At 42.0% G+C, this 22,559-nt stretch overlaps 1 protein-coding gene and 2 long non-coding RNA genes across 3 annotated transcripts in view; 2 read left to right on the plus strand and 1 right to left on the minus strand.

Moving 5' to 3' along the window:
* The window catches only part of LOC121404062 (synaptic vesicle glycoprotein 2C-like), a 196,393-nt gene that overhangs the window by 18,087 nt on the left and 155,747 nt on the right, over positions 1–22,559 (minus strand). The window lies entirely within an intron of this gene.
* On the plus strand, positions 13,348–13,870 carry LOC121404064. Its single transcript, XR_005967684.1, has 3 exons — positions 13,348–13,400; positions 13,554–13,605; positions 13,672–13,870. It is a non-coding gene; the product is annotated as an uncharacterized LOC121404064 (long non-coding RNA).
* On the plus strand, positions 17,945–18,388 carry LOC121404063. Its single transcript, XR_005967683.1, has 3 exons — positions 17,945–18,018; positions 18,101–18,228; positions 18,288–18,388. It is a non-coding gene; the product is annotated as an uncharacterized LOC121404063 (long non-coding RNA).

The raw sequence follows: 22,559 nt of genomic DNA on the forward strand, positions 1-22,559 counted from the left end.
CACAGGCCATTAGTACCATGCAAGAAGAAGTGGTAGCCCAGCTGACAGAGAGAATGGCAGAAATCATTCAGTCCAGTATGGCAGCTCAATTCCAGGCGGGAGGCAGCAGCTCTTCTCAGGGTGATAGAGGTGGAGTGACGACGGATCCAGCCCCACAAGAGAGAAGGGAAGATGGTCAGAATTCAGTTTGACGGGGAATTAACAGTCAGTTTTCCTCGCAGTATCCTCACTATGAGCGTCCAAGTAGTACAGTTTCGGATTTAAGTCAACGACCCGACAAAGTTGGACATATCCTCAACAGTTGGAAGCTGCGGTTTAATGGGACGCAAGAAGGTTTAAGCGTGGATAATTTTCTGTACAGAGTGGAAGCTTTGACACATAAGACTCTGGAAGGGAATTTTTCGGTGCTGTGTTGTAACGCCAGTCTGCTTTTTGATGGAAAAGCTAGAGACTTTTATTGGCGGTTCCATAAGTCTGCCACTACAATGAGGTGGGATCTCTTATGCCAAGCATTAAGGAAGCAATTCAGGGATACGCGAACGGATCTAGATATTAGGGAAACAATTAGGGATAGGAAACAAAAAGAGAAAGAAAATTTCGACTCCTTCCATGACGCCCTAATACAGCTAATGGATGATTTGGAAACTCCCATGTCCGCAAAAGCCATAGTAGAGACGTTACGCCGAAATTTGCGACCCGAGATCAGGCATGAGCTTCTCAATATACAAATAGATTCGGTGGGCCGTTTGAGAGAGGTCTGTCGTCGAAGAGAGGGTTTTCTCGATGACGTGAAGCGCAGTCATGGTTACCAGAAGTCGATTCCTTTCCGGAAACAGGTCGCGGAATTGATAGAGGAAGTCCAGTTGGAGGATGCCTCTGAATTTTCGGACGCTGAGGGAGAAGAGGAGATTGCAGCCATGGCATTAATTTGCTGGAATTGCCGAAAAGAGGGGCATCGCTATCATGACTGTGATAGTAAGAGAAAGGTGTTTTGTTTCGGGTGTGGAGCACCTAACAAGTATAAGCCTTCCTGTATCAAGTGCCAAAAAAACGGCAAAGCGAACACCCAGCCTCGCCAGCCGGTCGGTGTTCAGCGTCACAAGCAATTAAGTGCAGAGGCGAATTCCCAGTAGAAAAAAATGAAAACCATCCCCCAGGTTGTGTCTGAGAAATCAGATTTAGGCACAGGCCAAGCATTAGTGTGGCCACAAATAGTTTCTTCCAGGCTCCATACGTACCCTAAAGAGGACAAACCCAGGAATAAACCATCAGCAAGGAGTGCAAAAAGGATGAGAGCGTTTTGGCAGGCGGCAAAAGCGATCAATTGCATTCGCTACAAGCAACGAGATAAGCGTCCATATGCGGAAGTCCGTCTGCTCGATCAAACGATGCTGGGGTTGTTAGATACTGGCGCCGCTATAAGCGTGATAGGCGGAAACTTAGCTGAGCGGGTAATACAAAGCCGCATTCCTTTCAAAAGGGGTATGGTGGCTACATCCACGGCTAACGGGAGAAAGCAGGAGGTAGTGGGTCGACTGCGGACTCCAGTGAAGTATAAGGATTTGGTCAAAGACGTTGAATTTCACTTAATCCCATCACTGAGTCAGGACTTGTACTTAGAGATTGATTTTTGGTCAAGTTTTTGGTTATTGCCACCCAGTATGGCAATATCAGAGATAGCTCAGGAGTCGCAAAACCTCAGTGAAAGGGAGAGGGAGCAACTGCAAGCCATCGTTAAGCTGTTTCCATCATTCGCCGTTTCCGGTTTAGGAAAGACTACTTTGCTGTCCCACTCAATTGATGTTGGGGATGCAAAAGCTGTGAAGCAGAGGCATTTCCCTGTATCTCCGGCGGTAGAACGTTTATTATACGCGGAGATAGACAGGATGCTTAGTTTAGGGGTAATAGAGGAGTCGGATAGCGCTTGGTCTTCACCGGTCGTTTTAGTGCAGAAGCCAGGAAAGGTACGTCTGTGTTTGGATAGTAGAAAAGTCAATGCTGTAACCAAAAAGGACGCGTACCCGTTACCACAGATTGACGGCATTTTAGGTCGTCTGCCAAAGGCGATGTTTATTTCGAGCCTTGATCTTAAGGATGCCTATTGGCAAGTCCCCTTAGAGCCAAGTTCGCGCGATAAAACAGCTTTTACAATACAGGGTAATGCCGTTTGGCCTCACAAATGCGTCGCAGACCATGACCAGGCTAATGGATAAGGTCATTCCTGCAAGCCTACGAAATGAGGTGTTCGTCTACTTGGATGACCTCTTGATTGTGTCGGACTGTTTCGAGTCGCATATGAGGGTGTTGAGTGTGGTGGCAGGACATATAAAAGCGGCGGGATTAACTCTTAATGTAGAGAAAAGCAAATTTTGTATGAGATCGGTGCGGTATTTGGGTCACATTGTCGGCGAAGGGGTGATTCGCACAGATCCGGATAAAATTTCGGCGATGTCAGAGTTTCCTTTGCCAAAATCTCTAAGATCGTTGCAGCGTTTCCTGGGTATGGTTGGGTGGTATCGGAAGTTTGTAAGCAATTTCGCTTCCGTGGCCGCGCCTCTCACGGATTTGTTGAAGCCTAGGCAAAAGTTTTCAATGACTCCAGAGGGTCAGCAGGCCTTTGAAAAGCTTAAGGAGATGCTTTGTTCAGCGCCAGTTCTGCGAAGTCCCGACTTCAACAAACCATTCTATGTGCACTGCGACGCGAGTAAGACAGGCGTTGGCGGCGTGTTGGTGCAGAAAACGCTGGAGGGCGATGAATATCCGATCGCATTTGTGTCTAAAAAGCTCAACAAGGCCCAAAGGAACTATTTGGTCACGGAGCAGGAGTGTTTGGCCGCCATAGTTTGTATAAATAAGTTCAGAGCTTACATCGAGAGGCATGAATTCACCGTGATCACGGATCACGCCTCTCTGAAGTGGCTCATGTCACAGACCGATTTAGATTCGCGGCTAGCTCGATGGGCTTTAAAGCTGCAAAGTTTCACGTTTAAGATCGAGCACCGTAGTGGCAAGCTCAATGTAGTACCGGATGCTCTGTCTCGGGTGAATGAAGAGGAAGTGGCGACTTTGGAGGCGAGCCATGGTTGGTTGGTGGACTTGGAATCACCGGAATTTAGGTCAGAGGAGTATGTGGAGATGGTAGAAAAGGTTAGGGCCAATAACGACAAGTTGCCAGACCTAAAAATTGTTGACAATTTTCTGTATCGCAAGTCAGATCATGCAAAGGGAGAGGTACTGCATGATGTATTCATTTGGAAGTTATGGGTTCCGCAAGGGTTAGTGGAGGAAGTTTTGCGGAATGCGCATGACAGTCTTTTGGCTTCCCATGGAGGCATACACAAGACTCTGGAAAGGATACGGCGGTATTACTACTGGCCAGGGTTAGTTGCGGATGTCAAAAAGCACATTCAGGCTTGTGATAGCTGCAAGTCAACCAAAGCCCCAAACACAATCCAGAGACCGCCAATAGGGGTTGCTCCCGAGTCGCAGCGGTTCTTCCAGAAATTGTACGTGGATTTCCTTGGGCCATATCCCTGGTCGAGAAGTGGTCACATGGGCATTTTTATAGTATTGGATCACTATTCCAAATATGTGTTTCTAAAGGCAGTTAAGAAGTTGACTGCGGATGATAAGTCAGCAGTTTTCTCTCGGGAGGATTCGTTGGAATTGGTTCGGAGCAGGGCTCTGGAAGTCATGAGGAAACAGAACCATAAAAATGAACGGCAATACAATTTACGATCGAGAGACATTTCATACGAGGTTGGGCAGGAAGTTTTTAGGAAGAATTTCAGGCAGAGCAGTTTTCCCTCAGGCTACAGTGCGAAATTGGGTCCGGCCTTTCTGAAGGCTAGGGTCAAGAAGAAGATAGGGCAGGCCTACTATGATTTGGAAGATTTGCAGGGTCGTTTTGTAGGTCGATTCCACGCGAAAGATATGCGGCAGTAAGCCAGCTGCTTCAAGCTGCGTTGTTCTCATCCTTGGGAGTTTGACCCCCAAGTCTGACCTTTGGTGGGAGGCTTTTGTAACGCTTGTAGCAGCAGCCAGAGTGTGCGCGGGTGGCGCTCTCTGTCGGCCGGGGGAAAACAGGTGGCGCCTTCTAGGGCTCGGAGCGAATGATCAGGGCAAGGAATTTTTCGGATGGAAAAAGAGTAACAGGGACAAATGTCAGGCCTTTCACTCAGTGGCCCTTAACCTTACCGAGTCCATGAGGTTGGCGCTTGAACGGAAGCGTCTGGCTCGATCTTTTCTTTTTGGTCCCCCAGTCAGTGCGGTTGTGCGGAGTGGAAGAACTCCCGTTTGTATACGCGCATACACACAAGTAAAGTGCAAAGTGGGTTTGGAAAAGGTCCAGAAAGGAGGAGGGCTATTATTGGGGAGAATTTCGTTGAATTGGTGAGAGTAAACAACTAAGGTTTGAAGGCGACAACGTCTAATTCCATCGCATCCCGACTCCATCGCAGATCTTGGTGCCCGTTAGCCACCGTTGGCAGAGGCGACGCAGCGAAGAGGTGCCTTTAAATTGGGTACGGAGTTGGCGGATCGCTCCCGCTGTCCAGGAGAAGATCAGCAGAGGAGTCCCCGCTCCGTCACCTAGGAGGCGGCGGTCAACACACGCAAAAGCTCGGACGAGCCCATTTTTTTGCATCTCCCTTGCGCCTGCCTGTTCGTTTAATATCAGTCGCGCTCGCGATCAGCAGCTTAGGGAATAAGGGAAAAGGGGATCAGCAAAAAATTCTAGCAGGCAGAGTTAGCGCTTAGCGGATGGCTAGTTAGTGCCGTGGACGTGCAGTGAGACAGCTGCGTCGGACGACCCTTCGCTATCGGGAACGAAAGAATCGCGAGAGACCCGCTTGTGGATCCGGGCGGCGAATCACCCGAGGCTCATCAGATGCCCAAAAAAATAATTTTATTTTTTTTTTTTGTGATTTGTTCGTGTATTTTTTTGTTATGTTTAAGTTAAAAGAAAATTAATATTCTAGTTTAACCGTTACGTTTGTGTCGCAGCCAGTTAGGCAAGTGTTTGTGCAGTGAGCCATGAGAGCGAGAGGTCAGGGAATGCGCGTTAAAATATTTTTATATCTGTCTCAGTATTTTTCCTCTCTCCCCTTTTCTCCCTGTTAAAGTTTCAGCAGTACGTCGGTGAAAGCGCTTTCTTCGATGGACTCCTGACAAGGGTGAGTGTTTTGTTGGCCACTTAAGTCGGCATTTTTGTGTATTGGACAGATGAACATTTATACGCGGATTTAGTTGAGTATGCGCTTCTTGCTAGCTATAGAGCCAATTCCAAGAGGAAAAAATTCGATTAATTGCCTGTTAATTGCGCGCTTAAATATTTATTCATATTAGTTCGTAATTATTGATATTTAGCATTATTGGTTCGCATTAGTTCATATTAGTTCAATTTTAGTCCGCTCATTACCATTGCAGTTTAAGTATGTCAGTATGTTCAATTTTTCTTTAGAATTTAGAATATATTTTATAATGTTTTAATTTGCTTTTATTTTGTCTTAGCTAGCATTCTCCCCATGTAGACATCCCTAGGCATAAGGGGCCATTCCAAGCTCAAGCTTTCTTTTGTACTTCAGGGATAAATAGTACCTCCCGGTTTAGTTTCGTCGTAGCACGCTAGATTATTTTCGGTATGATGAGAATAGGCCACCAGCATGAAGGGGGGGGGGGGGCAAGATCATCACCCCAAATAGCCGACGAGCAGAAGCCGGAAACCTCAAGCGTGCGCTCCCCCTCGCTGACCAACAACTAGCCTGGGATAATTCATATATTTGTGTTCGTGGGTAGGCAGGTGAGACGTTACAAAATACACTTGTAGCAGTGCATTAGTCTGGAAACAAAATTTGGTTTCTCTAGCTATTATAGTCTCTGAGATCTAGGCGTTCATCAAGACAGACAGATAGACATAGAATCGGCTATTGATGCTGATCAAGAATATATATACTTTAAGGGGTCGGAAACGTTTTCTTCTCTGCGTTACGCACATCCACTTTTACCACAAATCTAATATACCCCTTAACTCTCTTGAGTACGGAGGTAAAAATTTAGTCTATCGGAAAAAGTCGGTTCTGTTCGAAGGGTAAATAAATTTTGTCGAGTATTGTAATTTTGCGAAAAGTAAGGCAAGATAAAGATTGTAATTTTGTTAAATGTACAATAAAGCTTTTTGAACACATACATTTTCAAATAAATAATTCGATTTACCTCATGACCTAATACCAAAGTTATTAATCCATAAAGCTCACACAAAACCCTCTGAATGATAAAGTATCTGACTTTAGATTGGGCTCGAATTTTTTTTTTGCATCGAAGCACTTAATGGTACGTTGAAAGATATTCGTGGAGATAATTTGTTTGTTTGGTGGTGCATTGATATTGTTAGGAGGTGATTTCAGGCAAACATTGCCTGTAGTCAAACTAGGAACTGCTGCTGATGAAATTAATGCGTGTTTGAAATCATATAATTTGTGGCGCTCTGTTAAAACATATAGATTGACTACAAATGTACGTGCTCAATTGCAAAACGATGCTTCAGCAGATTTGTTTTCCAGACAACTGTTAGACATTGGTAATGGCATACTTCCCGTTGACAATTCTGGCTTCATAACGCTTCCAAATAATTTTTGCACTTTTGTGTCATCGAAGGAATACTTGATTCAGAGTGTGTTTCCAAATATTGTACAAAATTATAGAAACCATGACTGGAACAACGCATCTATTTTGAATTCCATCCTAGGAGAAATGGTTGCGTATAGTTCGATTGATAGAACTATCAATCAAGATGATGTTGTAAATTATCCAGTCGAATTTCTAAATTCATTGGACTTTCCTGGATTGCCGCCATACTATTTACAACTAGAAGTTGGAGTCACCATAATTATGCTGCGGAATCATAACCCACCATGTCTTAGAAATGGTACAAGACTTGCTGTGAAAAAAGTTATGACTAATTTACTTGAAGCAACTATTTTGACTGAGAAATTTTGTGGTGAACACGTTTTAATTCCGAGAATTCCTATGATTCCGACTGACACGCCATTTGAATTCAAACGACTACAATTTCCGATTCGTCTTGCTTTTGCTATGACTATTAATAGCCTTTCTACACTGGGCGCGTCTGCTATCGATATCGGCATAGACGCAATGAAGCAGAAAAGGCGTTTACATTGGAAGACGTGCGTCTTGAATTTGGATTTGGGTGTTTGATGACAAGGAAAGATACACAAATTTTTGAAAATCAACAGAATTAAGCAAGACGTTAGGAAAATGGACGAAAAAGAATTGATTCTCATATTTAAATATTATTTTCAGACATTTCATTGTAGAGTTTGTGGGAGTTCTTATTCAAATTATGAAAACCACCGAAGTTCGTCTCCAGCAGTGTCGTAATGGCATCAGGGGGTCAGAAAAATTGCATATGATAATAATACAATCAGTTTCAAGTATTTTATTTAATGACTTTATGTATATTTTCACCTTTTTGCACAATCATACATTTTTAGCGCCAAAATTTGATTTTTGATCTACAATTTTTTGTTGTTATTAGTGGTGATAGTTGCGCTGATAGGCAGAAAATCCCAAAAATGAGCAAAAGCAATCGAATATATCGAATAGACGCACATGAATCAGAAACTGACGCAACTTTTTGCCACCACTGGGGCCCTATGCTTAACCTATGTAAAAAAAACTGCGTCTCCGGCAAGACGCAAAGAAGAATGACGCAGCCCCAATGTAAACAGCCTATAATAAATCACAACGACAGTTGTTGCAAATTTGTTGTTTACATTTGGAGCATCCGGTATTTTCACATGGTCAACTATATGTACGAGTATCACGAGTAGGCAAACCTTCGGCATTAATTATTCATTGTAACGACGGCAAAACAAAGAATATTGTCTATCACAAAGCATTGGAATAAATGAAATATGTTATTACATCAAAATTGTCATTGTTTAATTTCGATGAATTCCTAAACATTAAATTAGGAAGCAGCGAAACGCGCGGGTCTGCTAGTTATAAATAAATATGAATAATTATGAATAAATAAAGCAAATAATAAAAAATATGAATAAATAATTAATCGCGGAGATAGTTATTACGACAACCAAAATCTGCTTTTCAATTAACCGAATTTTTCGGAAATGTGAAACTCGGCTTTACTTTTAGCAAGATAACGGATCGTCACCAAATCGTTCAATTGTTCCTGTGCAAGAGGCTTGCAATATTTATATTCTCCTGATTGGTGTCTTTAAGTGAATCCGTTGTTCCATGCGACGAAGACGACATCACCCCATTTTTTCGTTTTAGTGGCGGTATTTCCTCTAATGCCCTTTGCACAGTGGGCCCATCCCGGGGGAATGGTGGGAATTTTTGAAAGATGTGGAATCCCGACTCACACTGGCACCATCCACCATCTACCGTCCACCATCCATGAAAAATAGCTTATGCACTCAATTTTGTGCTGGGGCACGATTTATGCAGCGATTTGATTTAATACACCCATAAAACACACTTTAAACGATTCGAATCTTACTTTCCATAAAGGTTGTTCAATTGGTGGTTAACCTTCATCCAAATAATTTAACATTATACATGTTAAGTTAATAAAATAAGCATTTTAGTAAATCACTATTCAATCCGCTGACTGACTTAACGATTCCGCTCTCAATCCGCTGCAGACCGAGATGGCCACCTAGCGCGATTCGGACTTTCGAAGTTAATACAGTAATGCGACCTTTTTTAAGTCGAATTCGGAGCAATATATTTAATATTAATTATATTGGAAGTTTTCGGAGCAGCCGCTGGCAACAAGCACTTTGTGCCAGCTGGCGCTCTTACATCGAATGCACGCTCGCTCTTACCATCAAACGTTCGCTCACTGATCGTAGATCAAGCCCGAGTGCATAGCGTTGAGCGGGCTGAGTGAGTTGCATTGCTCTTGAGAGCGGGGTAGTACGACGACCCTTGGGAAGTAGTTATATGTTCAGTAACCATTCGCCATAAAACACACGGATTGAATTTGTCGCTTGTTGAGAATAAATCCAACATTTGTTAAGTTTAAACGATTTCGCGTTGTGACTTTCTTTTTTGGAAATTATTCATAATTCAAGCGGTCGGAAAAGCTCACAGCAGAAAGCATTCTGTTTTTCTTTAATTAAGCTTTACAAAAAATAGCTCATTGTAGTAAAACTTTCTTTTGGTCAAACGTGTGCATACTTTTTGTGCAAAATTGTGAAAACATTTGTAGTCATTTGTAGTTCTACCAGATGGCATCGCTTCAAAATGCCAAAAAAAAAAACAACTAACAAACCCCTGCATTTATGTCAAAAACCCCTGTTCGGCTAAGCGCAGACCCATGGCAGCACAAATAGAAGCATAGCGATCATTTTACCAAAAACTGGTAATTGTAATGAACTAAATTAGCAGTAGTTTGAGAAGACAATCACAAAAACCACATACGAATCGTCTGAACGTGAAAACGAGTCCGATGCGCATCTGAGAAGCCTGCGCTGCAAGGTCTGTTTTTTAATATTTTGCCTCCGTAGTTCTTCGATGGCCAACAGTCTCGGTAAAAGCATTTTAATTAAGTTTGCCGTAAAATTTAGCTCGGAGACTGCACTAGTTCACTAGTTATTTCTGTGGCACCCCTGTATATAACCAACACCCACCACAGCAAAACCAAGTAACCAACGCTCTCAACTGAGGAGGTCAACATCCAACAAAATGAAAACTCAGCAAACGCGCCACCAATATCCACGAAAATGGTTATAAAAGAGACAAAATAAAGAAAACGAGAAGGAATGTGGGAGTCGCTTCTGGGGATGCGACTCTACTTATACCCGTACTCAGTCAGTATATACATTTTTAAACATATGATTTTATAGAATTTTAGAATAAAAAAAAAAAATTTTACATATTACATTTTTTTGCTACATCTGTTAGCTACGTCTACATATACTATGTATATTCTACATCTAACATGTAGATTGTACAAGTTTCATTCCAGGCTTGAGAAGAACCTTAAAAACTCCGGTTTTCTCAGCAAGGCCTAAAGACCTTCCGACCGCGCTGGCTCTGGCCCAATCAGCTGAATCCAGCGAAGACCGCTGCGTTCTGGAAGCAAATTACGCCAGGGCAATGGAGGAGAAAGCCCATAGATTTAGTGAGCGCAAACCCCAGGCGCCACATCTAAGCAATGCCAAGAAATATAGGGCCCAGGTCCCTTCTTCTTACAAGAGCCCTCATTATTTCAAGAGTCCGGGCACATCCAACGTATGGAGGTGGACCCTTCATCCTCGAAATTTAGACAGCCCACGGCTCACCAAAAGCCATTTGGGGCGGGCTAGTAGGGGGGTTAAGATAAAACTCCTTATCGACACGGGTGCGTCAAAGAATTTCATCAAGCCATTCAGGTGGCTTCCCGGCGTCACCCCTGTCGAATCACCGTTTCCCGTTCACTCAATTAACGGGTCTAACAACATAACGGAAAAATGTTCCTTGTCAATGTTCGGCAAGATTACCCCGTTTTTTCTCTTAAAAACGCTAACGGGCTTTGATGGCATCATTGGCCCTGACCTGCTAACGCAGGTGGGGGCCACGCTATCTCTGAAGAATGGGACACTCAAGGTTGGTAACACAACTGAGATGATCCAATTCCATAAATGCGCACATGTCAACCACACCAACGTTGTTGATATCGACGCACCGCCAGCCGTAAAGGCAAACTTCATGCAGATGCTAAAGAAAAGAAGTAAGGCATTTGCCGACCCTAACGGGTCGCTGCCCTATAATACTTCGGTCGTGGCCACCATTCGCACGGTGGACGACGAACCAATTTATCCCAAGCTATACCCCTACCCGATGGGGGTAGCTGATTTTGTCGATTCCGAGGTTAACAGCCTCCTGAAAGACAACATCATACAAAAATCAAGATCGCCGTATAACAATCCTATATCGGTGGTGGATAAGAAGGGCATTGATGAAAAGGGTAATAGGAAGAAACGTCTCGTAATGGACTTTCGGAAGCTCAATCAGAAAACAGTGCCCGACAAATACCCAATGCCGAGCATCTCAATGATCTTGGCAAATCTGGGTACTGCAAAGTATTTTACAACTCTGGACCTGAAATCCGGATACCACCAAATAACTTTGGCGGAGCGCGATAGGGAAAAAACCTCCTTTTCCGTAAATGGAGGAAAGTATGAGTTTTGCGTGAACAAATCGGCAAAGCATGCTATGTCTAAGTCGATGACGTAATCTTTTTTTCAAAGTCCCAGGACGACCATGTTAAACACGTCGACTGGGTATTAAAAAGCCTCTATGAAGCCAACATGAGGGTGGCTCAAGAGAAGTCGCAGTTCTTTAAAACGAGCGTAGAATACCTCGGATTATCGTAACCAGCGAAGGCACAAGAGCGGACCCTGAGAAAGTGAAAGCTATCCAGGAATACGTCGAGCCATCAACGCTTTTCAGGCTAAGATCATTCTTAGGCCTGGCAAGCTATTACAGATGTTTCGTGAAAGATTTCGCGGCAATCGCACGCCCGCTCTCCGACTTCCTGAAAGGGGAGAATGGGTCAATCAGCAAAAACTTAAAAACATTCTGGCATCAGAAAACGTAATGCTGATGTACCCAGACTACAAAAAACCTTTCGACCTCACTACAGACGCTTCTGCCTATGGCATAGGAGCGGTACTGTCACAGGGAGGCCGACCAATAACAATGATCTCAAGAACCCTTAAAGACAATGAGCTCAACTACGCTACTAACGAGCGGGAGCTTTTAGCAATTGTGTGGGCCTTGGGGAAATTGCGCCATTATATTTATGGCGTCAGGGACATATTTGTGTTCACTGACCACCAGCCGCTCACGTTCGCGGTGTCGGAGGAAAATCCGAACGGGAAAATTAAGCGATGGAAGGCACGCATCGATGAGATGGGCGCCAGGCTATTCTATAAGCCGGCGAAAGAAAACTTCGTCGCAGACGCACTGTCTCGACAGAACATTTGCGCGCTAGAAAGCGGCATACCGCGGTCAGACGCAGCGACGATTCACAGTGAGGTTTCGATGACTTACACGATAGAATCATCAGACAAGCCCGTCAATTGCTTTAGGAACCAGATCATCCTAGAGGAGGCGCGCTTCCCTCTGAAACAGATTTTCGTACTTTTTGGGGAAAAAACACGCCACGTAATACAGTTCCATGACAAGGACGCTCTCACTGAAATGGTCAAGTCCGTGGTGAACCCACAAGTAGTAAACGCAATCCATTGCGACTTACCAACCTTAGCATGCGTACAGCATGAGTTGGTAAGAGCCTTTCCGTCGACAAGATTCTGACATTGCAAGAATCTTGTCGCCGACGTGTTCGATGAGAACGAAAAAAAAGAGATCATCACAGCAGAACACAATCGGGCCCATAGGGCGGCCCAGGAAAACGTTAAACAGGTGTTAACTGATTACTATTTTCCCAAGATGTCCAAACTTGCAAGCAGTAAAGTAGTAAGTAGTAAACTGTAAAGTGTGCTCCCGAGTAAAGTATGACAGGCACCCAAAAAAACAGGAGCTAGGCCCGACGCCGGTCTTAATCGCTAAAGCGAATTGAGTGGTCGCACGACGATGAATCTGCAATGACCAGATACTTCAGTTGGTATGGTGCTATCGATGATTTGTTGTGGAGGGCATGCACGGTGTTGCTTTTCGATGATTCCAAGGTTTTGTTGATGAGGGCATGCACGGTGTTGCATTAAGATGATGTTCTCGGTGATATTAATTTTACAAAGTAATGTTAGGTGTAATGATTTTAACAAAGTACATTGGGTTGGTGTTAACGGTGTAGGTAATTATACAGTATAATATTTAGTTTAAAAGTGTATTCGTGTGCGTGAGTTTTACAAGGAAATTAATAATAAAATGTCAATTATACAATGTAAGGGTTAGAAAGTGTAATGTGTATGTTTTAATGTTTACGTTTTACAGGTATTCTAAGATTAAAGTGATATGTTTGCTTGAGATTAGTTTGTATGAAAATTATCACAGAAAAAAAAGCAACAGAAGGTTGCTCCAGAGAGTAGGAACAACAGAAGGCTGCTCCTCAAAGTGACTTCCGATAGCACCGAGTTGCCTGACCTGAATTGATCCCATGTGCTTTGATTCAAAACTCCAAATTGGCCTCATCAATATATTTCGCCAATTCTCTAAAGAAAAGAGGGTCTTTTGTGAGTAATAAATCCTTGATGTTATTAAATCGCTTGAAAATCTTGTACTTTTTTCTAATACTGGCATGTCTCTGGCAGTAGAAAATTTCGTGTTCCGCATCATTGAGAACACTGCAAACTTCACAGATGTTGGAATTTCTGGCTTTGATCCTATGTAAAAAGACGTGATCATAGGTACGTCCAATAAACAGACTACTGTTTATGACCTTTATATTTTTGGCACGCCAGTCAAGAGCCCAGTGCCACGGTTTGACTGGAATCTCGCTATAAATTGAAGCAAAATACGCCCCTTTAATTTTTGATATTTCTTTATACTCATTATTCCAGTCGATCTGGACTCTAATCTTAACTGTTCTAATTACTTCATCGAAGCTGAGAGGTGTGTTAACTATTCTACCCACGCTAGTGGCTGATTTGGCTAGTAAGTCAGTCTTTTCGTTAACAGCAATGTTCTTATGACCGGGTATCCAGTGCAAAATAAAGTTGCTAGTGAAGGAATTGTCTATATTGAGGTGGATTTCGTCTGTTAAGTATGAATTTGATTCATTGCTTTTCAGAGCCTTTAAGGCCCCTTGACTATCACAGAGAATAACAGTTTTATTATATCTTTTTTTACTTGATATCTTTACTGCTGTTAGTATTCCTACAAGTTCTGCAAAAACAGAAGAGGAATTATTTTCAATCTTAAATTTATAGCTGTTGTTACTAGGGTAATCCAAGATACCTAACACCATTGATGGAGGCATCAGTGGAAAGAATGTTCCACCCATCTAACACCCACTCTTCAAGCTTGGCTTGAAATATGGCATTACATTCTTCGTTTGAGATGTCTTTTTTTTTCCTGTCAAAGACTGAGAAACAAATTGCAGCTTTAGGACTGTGTTTGTATTTTTCATTTTCAGTATAATTGTCGAAAAGGTCGAAAGGTGTCGAAATTCTTGGTACACGGCTGTGTAGGCAGTCCTTGCGTTAGACAGAGTGACATTATCATAAAGAGTCGGATTTAGCACTTTAACCTTAAGCAGTTCTCTGACTGTAAGAATCTTAGCTCTGTGTTTAGGCGGTAAAATACCAGCCAGAGCAAAAATCAGGTGCGTAGATGTTTTTGGAGGGACACCCACACATCGGCGAAGGCAGTCCGTCTGTGCAGTATTAAGAGATTTGCTAATGCCAATGTTTAGATTTGAAAAACTGGTAATGGCGTGCTCCTGCTGAGATCTGATGAAAGATTTGAAGATGTTGCAAGAGATTTTGGGTTTGAGACCTGATTTAATGATGGTTACAGCATGTAGCAGAAGCTGACTTTTGTCTGACTTGTCCCTGATTTTTGCAATGTGCAATTTGTCTGACATATTGGCACTAAGGACTCTGCCTAAAAAGGTGATGGATTCCTTTATCGGAAAACTGCTATTATTGCATGTTACCGAGATGTTGTTACGTCTTCCCCTCCCAGCAACCATAACTGCAGATTTGCTGGGATTGAAATTAAGACCTAGATCCTGACAGAGCAAATGAAAGTTATCGACCTTTACCTGTAAGTTGTTCCTAGCTTCAGTTATGTTGTACCCAGTTGAGATGATGGCAAAATCATCAGCAAACTGAATTACAGTCGTATGGCAATCATTGATTTGATGCAGCCTTTTGGTGTACAGATTGAAAAGTATAGGCGAGAGGCAGGAGCCTTGAGGCAAACCACCATTGACTTCTTTAATGGAGTCACCAAGTTTTAAGAATCTTGATGAGAAGAAATTAACAATCCAATCTGTATATTGCGTAGGAATGTGTTCATGATCCATTAACATTTGTAGGGTTTGTAGATTAACACAGTTATATGCATTATCTATGTCTACAACGACAGTTACAACCGATTTTCCCCGTTTTTTCTCATGGGCCATGGTATTGATAAGATCATTTATGGCTGCTGATTTGCCTTTTTGGTAGGCATAAGTCCGTCTGGGCATTATATTGTGTTCTTCTAAGAACATATCGAGGCGATTCTTAATCATTAGGTTAAGAGTTTTAGCCAACACAGAGATGAGCGAGATAGGGCGATAGTTTTGATAAATGCTGAGATCCTTACCGCGCTTTGGGATGGGAATGACTTTGATGGAACGCCATTGATCAGGGACTCTACACTTTGTAAATAGCTTGTTGTATTCTTGTATAAGATTGTTCTGTGCTGGACTACTGAGTGCTTTTACCATATCATATGTAATTCCGTCTATACCTCCCGCAGTGTTTCTGCCTCTGTTGAGAACAGCAGACAGGTCACTCAAGTCAAAAGAATCAATGTTCAGAGAAGTTTTTCTAGGAAAATATGTTTGAACTTTCGCTGATACAGAGACTTGTCTTCTAAGAAACTCAAGGTACGGAGAAGACCATTCTGAACTAAAGCTTGATTTTAAAGGATCATTGAAGGACTTGATGTTCCTCGAGAAAAGCCAGGCTTTCCTTGAGTTTGGCTGTTGATTGAGTAGATCAATTTTGTTGGCATACGAGTTCTTTTTTGCAAGCTTTACTGCCTTTTTCCATTCTGTTTTCAGGTTAACCACTCTTATATAGTTGTTCAGACTTGGAGCTCTCTGTGCCAGGATTTGTGATTCTGTATATTTGGAGTGCAGCAGCTGTAATTCTAAATTCCACCAAGCTTTGGGGCATCTAATGTTGCTTAAGGCATAAGTTGAGACCCTAATACTGTTTGTGAGGCTATTCGTGATGTTTGATATATTTCCTGCTAGCGTAGCACCTGCAAGTCTTCTAAGGAGTCTGTTTTTGGCAAGAAAGAGCCTCGGCTTCTCTTTGGTTTCTGGTATTATTATTGAGATAGGGTGATGGTGGCTGCCTCCAAAAAAGTGGAATTACAGCTCCAAGTGAAAATTTCACAGCACAGTTAGATTTAGATCCAAAACAAAACCGCTTTGACTGTCGATATGACGTCTAAAGGTGCAGTTTCCATCATTTAAACACTTATAGCCAGAATTACTCATATAGTCTTCCAGAAATCTACCCTTGGCATTCGTGACGTAGTCACCAAAGCAGGTGTTTTTTGCATTGAAATCTCCAGCGAAAATCACGTTGCTCCTGCCATCAAGCTTCTCAACAATGTCTTGAATTACATTTTTAAAAGTATCTGTCTTCATTGAAGGTTCAAAGCAGACTGAGACAATGGTAAAGTTTTTGTTTAAGTTGCATGTTTTGGCGATGAGAACATCGTGATCTGAGTTGTAGACTTCTTTTTTAAGTTTTATAACGTTTTTAAAAGCAATGGCTACTCCACCGTAACCATCATCTCTATGTTTTTCAATAAGATCATAATTGATCAGTTTTCTATAGGTAGTATCATGGGAAAAAACTTCGGAGAAAATAGCAATGCTATATTCACCAGAGTTAAGGGTATATTCTATGTCATTTTTATTGTTTTTAAGAGATTGGACATTGAGCTGTAAGATTTTAACAGTCATTATTATGTAAAAGGTCTATATTCTTCCCTACATGCTGTTTGCTGTGATGCGAGCTACCCTGTAGGACTTTTCCTCTGATGTTTTGAAGAATATTAGTGCCGTTAGCTGACAAGAGCAGTACAGGAGTGATAAGTTCAAGAAATTCTTGAACTATAGTGCTATTGACACTACTTAGAGTGTCCCCATTTTCCTTGTTGGGAAATTTATAGGCATGATCACTGGAGTCATTAGTGTATGAATCTAGTAAGAAGTGCGGTTTTTGTTTCGTAAAGCCTACAGTTCGTTGAACAAGTCTGCTGCTATAGGAGTGCTTTTTTAAAACATGGTTAGCTTCTTCATTCTTGTTGATGACTTGGGAGATTTGATCATTTGATTTGGTATTATTTTGATTGAACTGATTTTTGTGGATAATCTGAGGAAATTCTTTGTCGTAGTCAAGATTGCGATCATAGTTTTGTTGGAAAGAAAATTGCTTTAAGGCTTCTTTCCTGGCTAATTTTTTAAAGGTCATAATTTTATTTATGTCGACTTCTTTGGCCCATAGCTGACATTTGTTTCTCTCAAAAGCATTGTGCCCATCACACTGACACAAGATGCACTTGTTAATGTTGCAACTTTCATTGCAAGTATTGCTACCACATTTTTTGCAACGCTTTTGTGACTTACAACGTGAGGCTGTATGTCCTAAGCGACCACAATTGTAACACTGTCTAACCGCAGGAATATAATAACTGACTTTTAGCGAGCATATGTCATAAATTTGAACAGACGATGGGGTTTCTGTGCCTGCAAAAGAAATTTTTACAGTCTCAGTTGGTTCAAGAACTACTTCATTCGCTTCATTTTTAGATTTTCTTAAAATGCGTTCAACACTGTTTATTTTAATTATCGAGGAAAGATTGTCAAGAAGTTTTATGTCAGAGATGTTTGTAGGAATGCCCCTAATGACACCTACGGTTTCAGTGAAGTTCTTTGGAATAAAAATATCGATATTTAATTTTATTAATTCATCGTTAAGCACAAAAGCATTCGCATCATAAGGGGTATTAAAGTACAGTTTGTATAGAGTCGCTGCAAGGGGGTTTATGCGCTTAAGTCCATCAAGATTTGTATGTTTAATTTTTTCAAAGAGATAAAGGTCACTTTTTATATTTTTATTTTCAAAAATACTGCTACGTTTAGTTGCAAGAAGAACACAGGCTTCTCCTTTAAAAGAGAGCTCATACAGATTTATGTCATGTTGTTTGATTTTAATGTCATTTGGAGACACGCTACCGGCAGCAAATGTATTACTATCTTTGTTTGTATTGGTGCTATTTTCCATTTCGCTTGTATGTACGATTTTATTTTCCCGATTGAAATCCTGCCTCGACCCTGCTATAAATTTTTTGATATCCATAGTCTTGTTTGCAGCGCTCTCAGATGCACGCTTTACTCCTGACGCCACTATGGTGGCGTCAGCCATCTTCGCTGGTGGTTTCACCAGCCTGCCAGGGACTTACCAGCTTCTATAAATGAAAAGCACTATTAGGACCGACAAAGTATAATAATTAGTTGAAGCTCTTTGATTCAAGAGGGTTTTAGATCTTAAAATCAGCAGAAAACAGTCGACGATTGCACATTAAAACAAGATTGAACAAAGGGAGTTAAGAAAAAACACCGGAAAAAAAACACGTCAGTCACACACGGCTGCCAAAAAGGAAGTGTGTTGATATTTTCTCAACAGATACGAAATACTTCCTCACGTGTGTGGACAAATTTTCGAAATTCGCCATCACGCAACCGATAGCTTCCCGCACCATTGCGGATCTAAAAACTCCACTGTTGCAAATAATGAGCGTGTTTCCGCCTGCAAAACAGATTTATTGCGACAGCGAACCGTCGCTTAATTCTGAAACGATCAGATCGCTTTTGCAAAATAACTTTGGGGCCTACATCGCAAGCGCGCCCCCACTACACAGCACCTCTAACGGACAGGTAGAGAGGTTCCGCAGTACGTTGGTGGAAATTGCCAGATGCCTTAAAATGGCTAAGGGCATCGGCGACACAGTCGACCTATTCTTACAGGCAACGGTGGAATACAACAAATCAATACATTCGGTCACGAACAAAAGACCCGTAGACGTTTTTCACGCCGCTGCGGCAGACTCTCACAGAGAGATAAAAAATAGGGTCCAAAAAGCTCAGATCGTGCAAAACAATCGAATAAACCAATCCAGACAAAACAGAACCTTTAGGGTAGGAGAAAAAGTGTTAGTAAAGTGTAACAGGCGCCTTGGAAACAAGTTGTTCCCGCTATATGTGGAAGAAGCTGTAGAGGCGGACTTGGGGACAACAGTCCTGATTGAAGGGAGGGTGGTCCATAAGGACAACCTTAAGTAATTACTCCCGTTAGGTTTAAGAACATAAATGGTGGTGATCCTTACCAGTTGATTTTATTTTTATTCGTGTATTTTATATTAATTTTTATCCTCAGGTTTTTCGGGGTACTTCATCTCTTGACAATAGTTGTGGCCCGCGTCACTGACTATTCCCATTTCCACTACATCCCCATTACAGATGGGACTGTACTAGTTTGGGAAGATTTAGATTATATTAGACACATAGCCAACTAAACAGAGTAAAGCCGCATTGCCGACGAAACCTTAAGAATGACAGACCTCTTTCCAAGATATCACATGAGACAACTGCTGGAAGTTGACTCCAACCACGTCAAAGACATGCTGGTCGATATTGGTATTCACCATAGGCTGGCGAGAAGTCTAGACTTCCTAGGGAATAGCCTCAAGGTAGTGGCCGGTACACCGGCTCCGACCTGGAGACCATAAGGTTACGGAACCGCAGCTGGTAAAATCAAACAATAGACAGATAGTAATTAATACAAAGGTGCAGAGCCAGATAAACACTCTCACCGATACCGTTAATCAGATTCTTAGCATAGAAAATCCTCGCCCTTGGAATGGGAATAATCTTGTGCGGAGCTATTGGCAGTGTCGTCTACTGCAAATCCCTACTCAAGAAGAGAAGGGATTTGGCCCAGGTCAGCACAATGCTGTAGAACCTGAGAGGGTCGAGGGCGACCACTCTTGAAGAGGGGGAGTAGTTAACACTCCCCACCAGCCATAGGGTATCGGCAAAGTTCTTAGTTATAAGAATGCTGACCCAGCGCTGGCATGGAAAGGGGCGGCAACATATTACTATGTTGCATAAACATCCGCTCGACCAACTGGGTCCGCACGAGGCGCTGACGGAGCAAAGCTGGAGACCGCTGCTGGCGCAGCGCTGCCCAGGCTGGGGGGCCCTATGCATAATTATATCAATTTCTATTTTAGTCTTTTACTCACTTTGAACCGCGCCAGTAGGCCGGAATAAAATTATATAAAACATATCCGATCTTTCTCTGCCGATGGCTAATGCCGCGACTTAAGTAACAGGAATATAAGAATAATTAATTTACATGTTCCATTAAGAGTGTGCGAGCGAGAAAGAGAATGATTAACTCTCTGGCTGAAGTAGACGGGGAAAGCAACTGAAAATTAATTTCTTCATTCTGGCTATAATTATGATCCGATCTGATTCACATTTAGCAATCTGGTAGATATGGTCATTTTCTACGATACTGCGTTTTTAGTTTTATCGTATGATAAAACATGAGCCTGGAAACCAAATTTGGTTGCCCTAGCTCTTATAGTCTTTGAGATCTAGGCGAGTTCGCAAATAGACAATTTGCTCTGAGCTCGCTTTCGAGTCGATAGCAAACTAAGCAAAACTAACCAAGTAGCAATAATAATAGCCCGACACAATAAACAAAACTATTAAAAACTCTAAAAGAAACAAAAAATGTTGTGAATAGTTAACCGTTCTTTTTCAGTTCCTGGCAAAGTTCCTGGTTTTTTTTCCCGAAAAAGTCCTCGTGAATTACAAATTCAGGATTCAGGACCCTGGACGGACTGATGCATACCTCAGCCTGAGATAGGTCCTCACAACATCTACAACGTAAATTCTACATCTATCATGTAGATTATACATGTACCATTTATATTCTACATCTACTCCGCTAGAGACTCGCGTACATAACGAGGCAGAGTGTACGAGCGAGAAAGAGAATGAGTAGTGGGTCTCACGCTGGAGGGGGCGGGGGAAGCAACTGAAAATTAATTTCTTCATTCTGGCTATAATTATAATCCGATCTGATCTGATCTGACAGACAGACAGACAGACAGACGGACAGACAGACATGGCTTTATCGACTCGGCTATTGATGCTGATCAAGAATATATATACTTTATGGGGTCGGAAACGTTTACTTCTCTGCGTTACACACATCCACTTTTACCACAAATCTAATATACCCCTTAACTCTTTTTTGAGTACGGGTATAATAAAAGTATACAAAAATTGTTGGTACTGCTAGATTGTATTACTATAATTATTGTATAGAAGAGGATACCAAATGTATCACCTGGTTTTACAAGAAAACGTCACGAACAGATTATTATAAAAATATGTTTATTTATTGTCGATTAGGTCGATTAGGCGACGATGTGTCAGGTACGAGTGCTACGTCAAGACTCAACTAAGGGCAGGCGGACCGAATTGCCCGTGCCCTAATACAAGCAAGAGAAAGATAGATGAAGAGAGCGGTAGCAAAGGCGAAAGAAAGAAGAAAGCTAGATGCATATATAAACCGAGATTCGTGTTTATATATGCGACGAAAGAAAAGTGCGAGAGATGCAAAGGCATGCAAGTGCTAGACCAGATCATGACCAATGCGAAGGCATGTTGGGGCAGACGGACCGAATTGCCCGTGCCCTACGCGATGTTACGAAATAGAGAGCGGGAGAGTGTTCTATAGAACGAGAGAGCTAAAATGATCGATAGAACGACAGAGCGACAGAGCGAGAATGATAGAAAGGAGAAAGTCGCGAGACGAAGAGACGAAAGAACGGTTGAAAGGGCTATTATAGTGAGGGGGGCGGGTGTAGATACATGTCGATTACAATTAGGTACAGTGTGCAGTGCAAATAACGAACAAATAACAGGAATTACTTTAAGGCTGCATCACTGACTAAACTTACTAAATAATGCTCGGCTGGGAGACCAAACAATTATCGTTTACTCTCGCACCTTGTATAAAACATCGTAATAAGTTCGACAGTTCTAGTCAGAGAGGAAATATCACTAGTATTGTTAGCCCACATAAAATCTACTCTTGCACCTTGTATAAAATATCGTAGTAAGTTCCGATAGTTCTGGTTCTGCGAACTTGAACTATGCGGAGCTAGATCAAAAGGGAAGATCGGAGAGAGCGTAGCTAGTTCCACAGAGCACATTAGCGGAACATATAAACGAGAGAAGTACGAACCTTTTTAGCTGCTGAATAAATCTAATAATTAAATAAACATCCGTGGATATTCTGCAACAATAGTACAATTTTGGCTCGGCTGAAAAATCTAGAGTTTACTTTTTAGTTGCTCAAAATTAATTATATACATTAGAGATATTAGTATCATTAAATACATATTCCCAACTCCAATTGAGAAGCTCACGAAGTTAGCAGCGCCAGCATCGGGGCTTATTGTGCCGGTAGATCAGTCATATCAGAAATTAGTTGCGAGGGTCTTTTCCAGCTGAGCAGAATTAGTCCCCTCTATCCGCTTCTATCACACCATAGAAGCTGATAAGGTCTTGGATTGGACATGGTCACATTTTTTCCGTTAAAATCTCTAAGATTCTAGTATCAAATTTAGACATGCCTATAAAGCTGGAATTGTCAACTTCAGCGCTAATGAATAACTTCCCTCCTTCTTCTTTCGCTACACAAAATATGGCTAAACTACTTTCGATGACGGGCATAGTGTTGCGTATCTGT

The sequence above is a fragment of the Drosophila obscura genome, unplaced genomic scaffold (assembly GCF_018151105.1).
Source record: "Drosophila obscura isolate BZ-5 IFL unplaced genomic scaffold, ASM1815110v1 contig_183, whole genome shotgun sequence".
In the NCBI taxonomy this organism is placed as follows: domain Eukaryota; kingdom Metazoa; phylum Arthropoda; class Insecta; order Diptera; family Drosophilidae; genus Drosophila; species Drosophila obscura.